Raw genomic sequence first — 10417 nt, forward strand, 5'->3', positions numbered from 1 at the left:
CATGTTTGATTATTAACAGTTTTTCAACTTGTATTCCAATTCAGATAGCGTGAAGTTCCTTTTAATTTGGTCTGTGATATTAATAACGTTTTATTATGAATTTTTATGAACGGCTATATATGTGCACTCGTGCAAAAGGATCCAAGATCTCTTTTTTTTTTTCTTTGGAAGTCATTTCTGTATGTGTGAAGTGTCAACTTCAGGTGAATTTTTGACCTAATCATTTCATGTCAAGTTCTTTGTGTTGAAGATGCAATGGGTATTTTGTTGAGTTTGTTTTCATTCTGTTAAATTTACTTGAAATATTTTATTTGATGTGTGTTCAGTGACCGTTTCTTGACCCACAATAAAATTAGTAGATATTAAATCCATGGCTGAATGTGATTATTTTTCATTCGTCATTTTGAGAATGTTTTTTGGAACTTTTTGTTATGGATAAGTCAGTATGAACTTATGCATGGCACTGAATCTACTGTTAGTGCATTTGAAAGTGAATTTAATTGAACTGTGAATTTAATATTATATACAGTCACACCTCTATACAATGTTGTCACTGAATAAAAATGACCACAACCAGGGTGACTTAATAGAAAGTTTTTTTTTTCTCAATGTGACCTGTGTTCAGTATCCAGCCCTGAATATGCACAGATGTATCTCATTTGAGGGAAAAAATTAGGCTATGAATATTTTTTTCACTCAAAAATCAAAATCTGTAGAAAGGCTCACTCTCTTGGATGTCGGTTGTTTGGTCAGACAGGGGGCGGGCTAAAAAACACTATATTAGGCAACCGCACACAAGCACTGAATTATGGGCTTTGTTTTACATGCTTTCCACAGCACAGTAGAAATCACTAAACTCTCTGTAGAATACCATGGTTTTTTTTTAAAATAAAGTAGGCTTTCTTCTGATTTTCATCATGTGCAAATTAATGGGTATGGGACCATTCAAGTATGTCAGCAGGTTTTTAGCCATTTTTGACCCCTTTCTCTCCTGTTAGCAAAAGTCAACATAACTGTGATCCCCGCCCCCGTCAGCAAAATTCGTTTCAGCTCACCCTCTACCTCCTAGCGCATACTGGTATCAGAGGCGGGGGGGGGGGGGGCTCATGAGCTCCCTTATGCCCCCGCGTACGCCTCTGATTGGATTGCCCTTCGATGATACACATAAGGGATATGACTGGGCGCGATAGCCCAGGTCGATAACATAGCCGCCTAAAGTACTACTAAAGGATGTTTAAAGGTGTTGCGAGTTTGATACCTGATTCGTCCTTGTCAGAAATTTTTCTGACGTGGGGGGGGGGGGGTATAACAGAAACGGCGTCAAAACATGACCACAGAAAACGATTGCTACCGCAGAAAGTCCCACACCGGTGGATATAGAAAAAAGGCTGCCGTTCGCGGAATCTGCAATAAACTGTAGGTCCCGGTCTAATTAGTCCTCGTGTGCAGAAAATGGCCTTGGTGTGACAAAAACGATCAATGTGCAACAGAAGTCTGACCACCGTCTGACACTGCTGTAGTGAACTTTTCTATGTATGTTCGGGGATTGTTTTTCACATTACAGACTGAACACACTAAATTTTTAGTTCGTGTTTTAAGTTATTAATTACTGGTTTAAGTTCAGCTTTCATTAAAGGAGTGGTCTAGATTTGTCGTTGCTAGTTGGTGCGAAGTACTGAGCGTTGAGCTCTCGTTTTCTTCATGATTGCTCTAAATTCTAGAGATGTTGATCACTCAATGGCAAGATGGTTGCTCAAAAAAACCATTTGAGTAATTTGATGTACATAATTCCTTTCTATTTAGTTATAATGGAATTACTGCGGATGTGTCTGGTCTTGGTTGGTCAATGATTACCAATATTCTTCCGAGTTCAAGGCGGGCCTACACCACTTGCGATCAAGTATTTCTCGGGAATAGTAAATAAAAATAAACCAAACCTTTACTTCTTTATTAATATCCCACTTACGCACAAACCAGTTGCGGTCGCAGCTTTCCATCATGCAAGAAAATTGTTTTCACGAGTCTTGTTTTCTTTGTTTGTCCCGTAAATCATCGCAGCTTGTAGGAGTATAGACGGTGCAACGGTGGGAGAGGGGGGTGGCGATCCGCCATTCACGAACAATTGTATTACAGTAAAACCTGTCTTCAACGGAATCGCAAGGGACAGAGATACTTTTCCGTTGAACACAGGTTTCCGCTCACAATAAAAGTTCAATTGCTATAATGTGTACAATTATGTAACGATCTCGTGTGTGATTGAAATAAAATGAAAATAAATAAGTTGAAAAAATAAAGTAAATAATTTAAAAATAAAAATAAATAATGAGTCCATAATTACTGACTCATAATACAGTCCATAATTACTGTACTTAGGTTTTGACAACATCTGTATAAAATTCAAATCTACATTGTTTTTCTTCTACAATAATGACACACACACACGCTCACATTCTTTTAAACTTCTTAAAAAAAATTTCAATTGGGTTGTCAGTGTGTGTCTCGTCGACGTGCCCGAGTGGCATGGTGGTAAGATGCTCGTCTAACATCGTGAATGTTGTTGTCAGGGTCCCGGGTTCGAACCCAAGGGAGGATATAGATAAGATATTTTCCCTAACGAACTCGAGGCGACCACCGATAGACAGCGTCTTCACTTCCAACCCATCTCACTAATTGCAGCAAATTGCAATATAGCGCCAGGGCAGTCACCCCTTTGCCTCTCTCTAATTAATTCCGGCCCTACTCAGCCTTGCGATCACGGAATGCACACAGCTTGCATGAAATTTTGCAAGTTGCATATCATTTGCAAATTCAACTTCACTGATTTCTCCCGTAGAAAAAGCTTGATTTTCCGAAATTTGTTTTTACAATTTTAGAAAGCAGCTTCTTTATTACACATTTCTTATCAAACCCACAGCGTCAAGTACAGAAACGATTTTTGCTAATCTAAGGGATGTTTATGTAGAACTCACATTTGCAAGCAAAGATTTCTGTGGAGCACTTTAACGTTTTGTATAATCCTTTGGTCGCCAAACACTGACATTGTTTGCGTGAAATTTTCCGTTAAAGGGTACAGTTTTCCTCCCGTTTCCGCGTTAGACAGGTTCCGTTTAATCCAGGTTTTTAATATGTATTTTGGCATATTGAAATCACGGGACCACGATTTTTTTTCCGTTGAAGACAGGTTTCCGCTTAATACAGGCTCCGTCAAAGACAGGTTTTACTGTATTAACATGTGCGGCAGGGCGAAAGTAAAATCCCCCCCCCCTCCCGATCACTATTGGTGAACTAAATCCCACCCCTCGTTCCAAAGGAATGTATCCGCTTATGTACGAGAATCCGGAAAATCACCCAAGGACGATTCTTGTGACGCGCCGAGTGGACGCACAAAACAGTTTAGCTGAATCCCCCTCCCCCGCCTATAAATGAGACAGGGCGGGAGGGTCCAGTCTGCAGAGGTCTACTAGAGAAGGAGATCTATAGAAGACTTGTCAATAGGGAGAAGATGTGAGTTCAGGTGCCCACAAACTAGGGAAAGATTTTCCCTCGTTTTTGGGATTCTCATTAAAGATGTCAGATATAAATGGTGGTTGATGACGCGCAAGCGTAATTCAAATCCCCTCCCCCCCATCATCAGACGTCGGCAAATTCCCCCCCCCCCCCCATCGATACTGACGTAATACTTGAATGATCTTGATCTCTAGAGAAAACTTTAATTGTGAAATTTTCAACTAGATAGAGGACCCTCCATACTACGTGTGTGTATATAGGCCAGGATTACACTATAAAAGTTTTTTTTTTGTTGTAAAACTTGAAAAATTTCAATCTATAAGCGTGTCGGATACATTCGAAAGTCTTGTAAAAGATCGTTGATAAAAGTTTTATAGTGTCATCTGGGCTTCAGACCGGCCTAAAACTATAAAAGCAATTTTATAAAACTTCACAAATGCAACTGATAGGCTTAATGGTTGATTTTTCGTTTTATGAAATAATCTTTATATAACTTTTACGGCGTAATTCCAACTGAAAAGACATATTGTGGCCTCAAATTGTTGTATAAGTTTTTTTACCTGTCTTTTGAAAATTTCAAACAAAACTCAAGGAAATGTTATTGATGAATTGAAATCAAACTATTTATTGTTAATGACCGAAAATACCATTGCGACGACGTTGAAATTTATTATATTTTGATTTTTATGTGACAACAAAAATACGCCACACAATCACAATTTTGTATGCAAAAAAACTAAGATGCTTCAACAATCACCTGTTGGCATTCGAGCTGATGTCAGCAAAATAGCTCTATTTTTAAACAACGATGATCATCAAATCAATCGTCATTCTAGATATTATTAAAACAGGGTTGTGTGAGCGTGTGTGTGAATTTGACCGACATTCGAAATCATTCCCGTTTGCTTCCATCATCAATGTTTTCCTCATTCAGAATTGTGACGGGGGTAGGGGTGCATCCAAAACTAATTGAACTATCGTCGAGAGAGAAGAGATAGACAGCTTTTTTTTTTTCACAGTCCAACACAACAAGGAAATATATATTTTCTGAATTTTATGCCGAGGCGAACTCAGAAAGAAAAGTCATCTGGTCTCCACCGGGACTACAACCTAGGCAAACCGAGCAAGCATGCTACCACCTACCCCACTGGAAACACGACCCTGCCTTCCTCATTTCACGCAGTGTGGCGTGAGGCGCTGAAGGAGAGAAGCATTATAGTAGCCCCCTCTCGACTTCAGCAAATGGCATCCCTGGTGGGACGGTAGAGAGTTAAACGGCTTTTGAGAGAGAGAGAGAGAGAGAGAAAAGCCGCTTATATATCTCTCTACCGTCCCACCTGGTGGTCTTTTGCTGAAATTGAGAGAGGCTCTACTATAATTATCCAACTTCAGTGCCTCACGCCACAATACATGAAATAAGGAAGGCCGGGTCGTGTCTCCAGTGGTGTAGGTGGTAGCATGTTCGCCCGGTTTGCAAGAGGAGCCTAGGTTCTAGTCCCGGTGGAGACCAGATTACTTTTCTTTCTGAGTTCGCCTCGGCATAAGATCCAGAAAATATGTGTTTCCTTGTTATGTTGGACTGAGAAAAAAAGCCGTCTGTCTCTCTCTCTCTCTCTCTCCGATAGTTTAATTAGTTTTTGATGCACCCCCCCCCCCGTCCCAATTCTGAATGAGGAAAACATTAATGATGCACATGATGTAGAAAATGAAAAAAAAAAAATTATTATGAAAGAGAACTTAAATTTGTTGTTTGGTGGAAAAATTATGTTGATGAAGAAAGCTGAAAGAGGAGAGATGATTAATGAATGACAATGCAAAAATGGTTTCGGCCAAATAATAGTGGTAGTAAATCAAGCGTTGTCTTTATTACGATAAATTAGCGGGAAGCAAAACATCAAAGGGAGCAAGTGCTTACATTAAATGACATGCATCTTTGAACCTATGCTCGAAAATATAACGTGTCTTGATTTTTATGTTTCAGAATTCATTTCCATATTGAATGACGGGAATTAAAAAGCGTGCGTGAACATCATAAAAACAATATTAAACTAGAAATACGCTCTGCGTTATTTAATACGGTAATGAATAAAAAAAATATGTGCACAAAATCATAAAAAAAAAATGTTTTTGAGAGAATATATTGGGGTACCAACGCAATAGGGTACCTAGCAAGATCCAAGATTTTAGGTTTTGTCTCACTGTTCACATCGCAAGTCCATTGACGTCTATATTCTGAACCAAAATTGTCCTGGAGTACACACGAGGAAAGGGGACATCTGTCACACTGTTCATTGTCACGTGGCCCCTGGCATTGGTGGGGGGGGGGGGGATCGTCCACAGTCAAATCACCTGAAGAACGCGTGCTTGTTGATTATGTTGAATAATTGGTGATTCGATAAGTCTCCCGCGTGTGTCAATGCTTGCGCTGAGTAGCTGCTGATTGAAATAGGAAATTTGAAGAATTGTTTTTTGTTAATTTCCTGTGTTCTTTTATTTTGAAATAAATTAAATGCATGGAGCGAAATAGCACACGGGGACGCAGCAAGTTTGCATAATTATTCAAAATACATTCCACGTTTGGCAATATTCTACGGAAAGGAAAGTTAAAAAAATTGATACACATCAAATTTTTGGGGGGGGCCCTAAAACTTTAAGGGTAAAGGACACATGCCCCGTTTGCCCATTCAAGAAACAGGCACTGTCGAAGGGGTCCTGCATCTGGTAAGGGTGATCTTGTAACAGTTGACTAAGTGTTCTTCGTGTGCTTTCATGAAATGTTTGAAAAAAATGGAGAGAGAAAGAGTCGAGACTTTCAAAAGCACCATGGATCTCCGGGGAAAGGTATATTCCGAAGGCGGATATATTTTACATACTTCGAACAATGATAGAATTAGATCTCATAATCATAAATAGTCATCTAGCACATCTAAGGTCCACACGGCGTGTCTGGATTAGCCCATGCGTTGAGGTGGCCCAGGGAAAAGCCTGTGGATTATTTTATTATTACGCAGCAAACTTCTGTAATGCGAGTTTCTCACTAAAATATGAAGAAAAAAACTCGTTTTTTTAATATGAAATTCGACCAAAAAAATATTTTTAAGATGTTCATTTCATTTATCATTTTGTAATTATCATTACCTTTAATTTGAATTTACCGTCAATATAATGTCCCGTAATAGACTGCGTGATCTGAAATCTTCAAAAGTGTCAATGTTTGTTTGGATGACAGCACAAAAATCGAAAAACTTATGAAAACAAGACAGGAAAGGAAAGGGAAATTGCATGGACAATATCCACACCTGGTGGGGCAGAGGAAAGAGGAATGCCTTTTGAAAAAATGGTGGCCTTCCAACAAGTTTCAGTCACGCCCTAGTGGTTACGTCACGCTTGCGACAGTGGAAAGCGCATTGGCGCAGAAAAACCGCATCAATGTAGACATAGCTAACCAACCAGCTTTTGGTTGCCACGCACAAGACAAACTCGACGCACTTTATTCTGGTGAGTTTTTGGAGGAATTCGCGCCACACTTGATGTCGCGATGAAGAAACGAACGTCCGGGAATGTCACCAACGTCGACTCACAAAGGGAGTAGTTGGCTGTTATATTATGCCGATTCTGGTAGAGGCGTAGTTGTACATTCCTTCTGTTGATACTGTCTCATCGCATTGTGAGAATCTTTTTGGAAAATAAACGTTGCTCTTGAACTTGTAAATAGATTTCTTGAAACTATTGCTGAAAATAGATTTTTTTCATTTTTAGCGCGGTACAGAGCAGAAGCTTAGGGGAAATGTACGTGTTTCTCTTTTGCAATATTTTCGACCACGAATTGAAGGGATTTGATCAAAAATCACAAAAAAAAAATAATAATAATAAGATTCACGCCATAGCACAGCGGTTCTCAACCGGTGCTCCACGGAGCCCCGTGTGCGCTTCCCAGGGGCTCCGCGACCACTCAAGAATAATAAAATAAATCAATAAATTTAATAAACAAACAAAAAAAAAGAGGCCTAAAGGGTACCGCCATGTAAATAATGTACTAAAACGGGCTCCTCGAGTTAAGCAGGGCTCCGCCATAGAAATTATTCACTGAAAAGGGCTGCGCGAGTCAGAAAAGGCTGAAAACCGCTGCCATTGCATAACAACGGAAGCAAACGGGAAGGCTTTTAAATATCGGTCAAATTCAAACCTGTTTTATCATCTATTTTAATTACTTAAACATTGAAGATTAACTTCAATGTTTTTTTTTGTTTTTTTTCATTTGGTAATATTTTGATGTGGAGCCAATAGTTTGACGGATGAGGGAGCGTAGTGATTGGCTGCTCTTTAAAGTGAAAAATATATTCATTTGCTGATATTGACACTAGAACGACAGCTTCCTTCCCCCCCCCCCACCTCCGGGAGGCCCCTTCTACAGTGAATTTGTAATATTTGTAGAATTTACACAAATAAATTTATTGTATGAAGAAGCAAAAACTGGTGAGGTTAGTCTCGGCCACCGGGATGAAGCCCTGTCCATGCGTAAAATCGAAAAAAATAAAGATTCCTTTCATCATGCGGCATTGCACCAACGAGTGAAATGCAGTAAAAACGCGAAGATCCATAGAAATGCTAAATGAATTGAATAACGTTCGTCGACGAGTTTTTTCAAAAGTGAATGATACAAAATTGGTCCTGGAGAAAAACAAACACCGTATCCGGATAAATTGATTTTCTGTCTGTCTGTGTGTGTGTATGTTCTCTATACAAATCTATAATTTTAGATCGATCGTCACCAAATTTTGCATATATACCAAATGAGACCCGACTTAAACGATAGGCTACTTTAAAATATCGTCAGAGCAGGGCAAATTCCCCAAATGGGCAAAAAACCGTAGGGCAACAATGGTTTTTGGGCCTCAAAAATCACTTTCCGAACGTTTACTTTGATTACCGTGGTTCCCTAGCAATGCATTTCAGACGTGTCTATGCCTTTACAACGGTTTGCCATTTCTTTAATCCTGTTAGTATATGTACTTTATATGAATAATAGTTTATGCCTTTATAATGGTTGTCCACTTTTTCCATCCTCCCAGTAATGAGGCTTTTTGAATAGACGTCATACTCATCATCCGCATGAGTTTGAGGGTCAGGCAAAGGATGATTCCCATAGAAATCAGTGCTAAAATTGTCGATTTTACAGTAGAAATGCGGAATTTACTGGGAGTTTCCTGCCACATCAATATTTTTAAAAATTGTATTGAATTCTCGATTTTTGAAATATTGAGTTCGCTTAGAGATATACGAAGCCCAGGAGATTAAATATGAAATAATTAAGCCGGACCTACTTTTGAGTTGGATATTCATGCAATAACATTGATTTCAACTTTTTATTTATATCTTCTCAAGCATGAAAATTAATGTCTCCGTATTGACTTTTAATATTTAACTGCATAAATTCATATAGTTTAGGATATTTTAAAATTAATTATGGGCCCGTAAGAAGTACATGAAAGAAATTCCACAGTTTAATTAAGCATTTTTGAAAGCTGAAACAGTCAGAGATGGATAACTTGAACTTCAGGCGGGGGAACGAAATACCTAGAGAGCCCCTTAAAAAATGGGAAAAAAATCGATTTCTACGTTTCTTTAAATCTAGATTTGTTTATTTCATGAATCGCGCAGGAAGTCGCCATATTGGTTAACTTGGACACGGTTTGCATGTCCCTCAAAGAAAGAGGGAGATATCACGTGATCCAAAAAAGCCTCATTGAAGAAAACCCGGGCAACGCCGGGTATTGTAGCTAGTTGTTTATAAAAAATAGAGCGATTTTTCTGACATCCATGAGCTCGAAGGTCAACTCTTGATTGTTGAAACATTTTAAATTTTTTACGTACAAAATTGCGTGGCGTATTTTTGTTATTTTGTCATAAAAATCAAAATAACATGAATTTTAACGTCATCCATATGTGGTTTTCGGTCATTAACAATAAATAGCTCGATTTCAATTCATTTATAACATTTATTTGAGTTTGGTTTGAAATTTTTAAAAGATAAATTGTCATGACTTTTTTTTAACCTAATGACAAATTGGGTCTCCACCAAAAGTTACACTGTTAAAGTTTTATGAAGATTACTTTATAAAACTCGAAAAGAATAACCAATATAAGCTTATCTCAGTTGCATTTTTGTGAAGTTTTATAAAATAACTTTTATAGTGTTAAGCCAGTATTATATACACCATTAAAGTGCGTGATCTGAATGGATGAATGAACGCCAGAACTTTGCCACTGAACTTATCCCGTTGCCGAGATCTCTTCCAACCCAAATTCGTGGCTTCGAGTCTGGAACACTTAATTTTTTGTCAAAAAGAAAAAATAACACAAAATTTTTACATAAAGTGCGTGATCTAAGATATTTTACAAAACTTGAAAAAAAACAACCAATAAGTCGATTGGCCGTTATTACACTATAAAATTTTCATAGAAGTTCATTTATAAAACTTGAAAAATGCAACCAATAAGGTTAACGGATACATTCGAGAAAATGCAATAGGTAACCTTATTGGCAGCATTTTTTACGTTTTATAAATGAACTTTTATAGTGTAATCCCGGCCTTAGATGCATTCGCTCGAATGTAACCGATACGCTTATTGGTTGCATTTCTCAGAACATCTATTCTCTCAACATTAATATTCTCATAAGAAGACTGTCTATTTCAGCATATATTCCAATCGTATTAGGTCCAATAACGGTACAGTGGTCAGCTATACGAGAAAATTGTCATCGACCGAATTCGACTACACCATTGATGCTGTCTCGATCAGTCGTGTTTCCGTAATCAAAGACCTTGGTGTTTTCTTTGACTCCAAGCTTCCATTTAAGGATCATATAATGTATATGATCTCACACCAATAAATGCTTAAAACTGCT

The sequence above is a fragment of the Pholcus phalangioides genome, unplaced genomic scaffold, assembly GCF_987345545.1.
Source record: "Pholcus phalangioides strain wild (caught in Gottingen) unplaced genomic scaffold, Ppha-v1.0 ptg000010l_1, whole genome shotgun sequence".
Lineage (NCBI taxonomy): Eukaryota > Metazoa > Arthropoda > Arachnida > Araneae > Pholcidae > Pholcus > Pholcus phalangioides.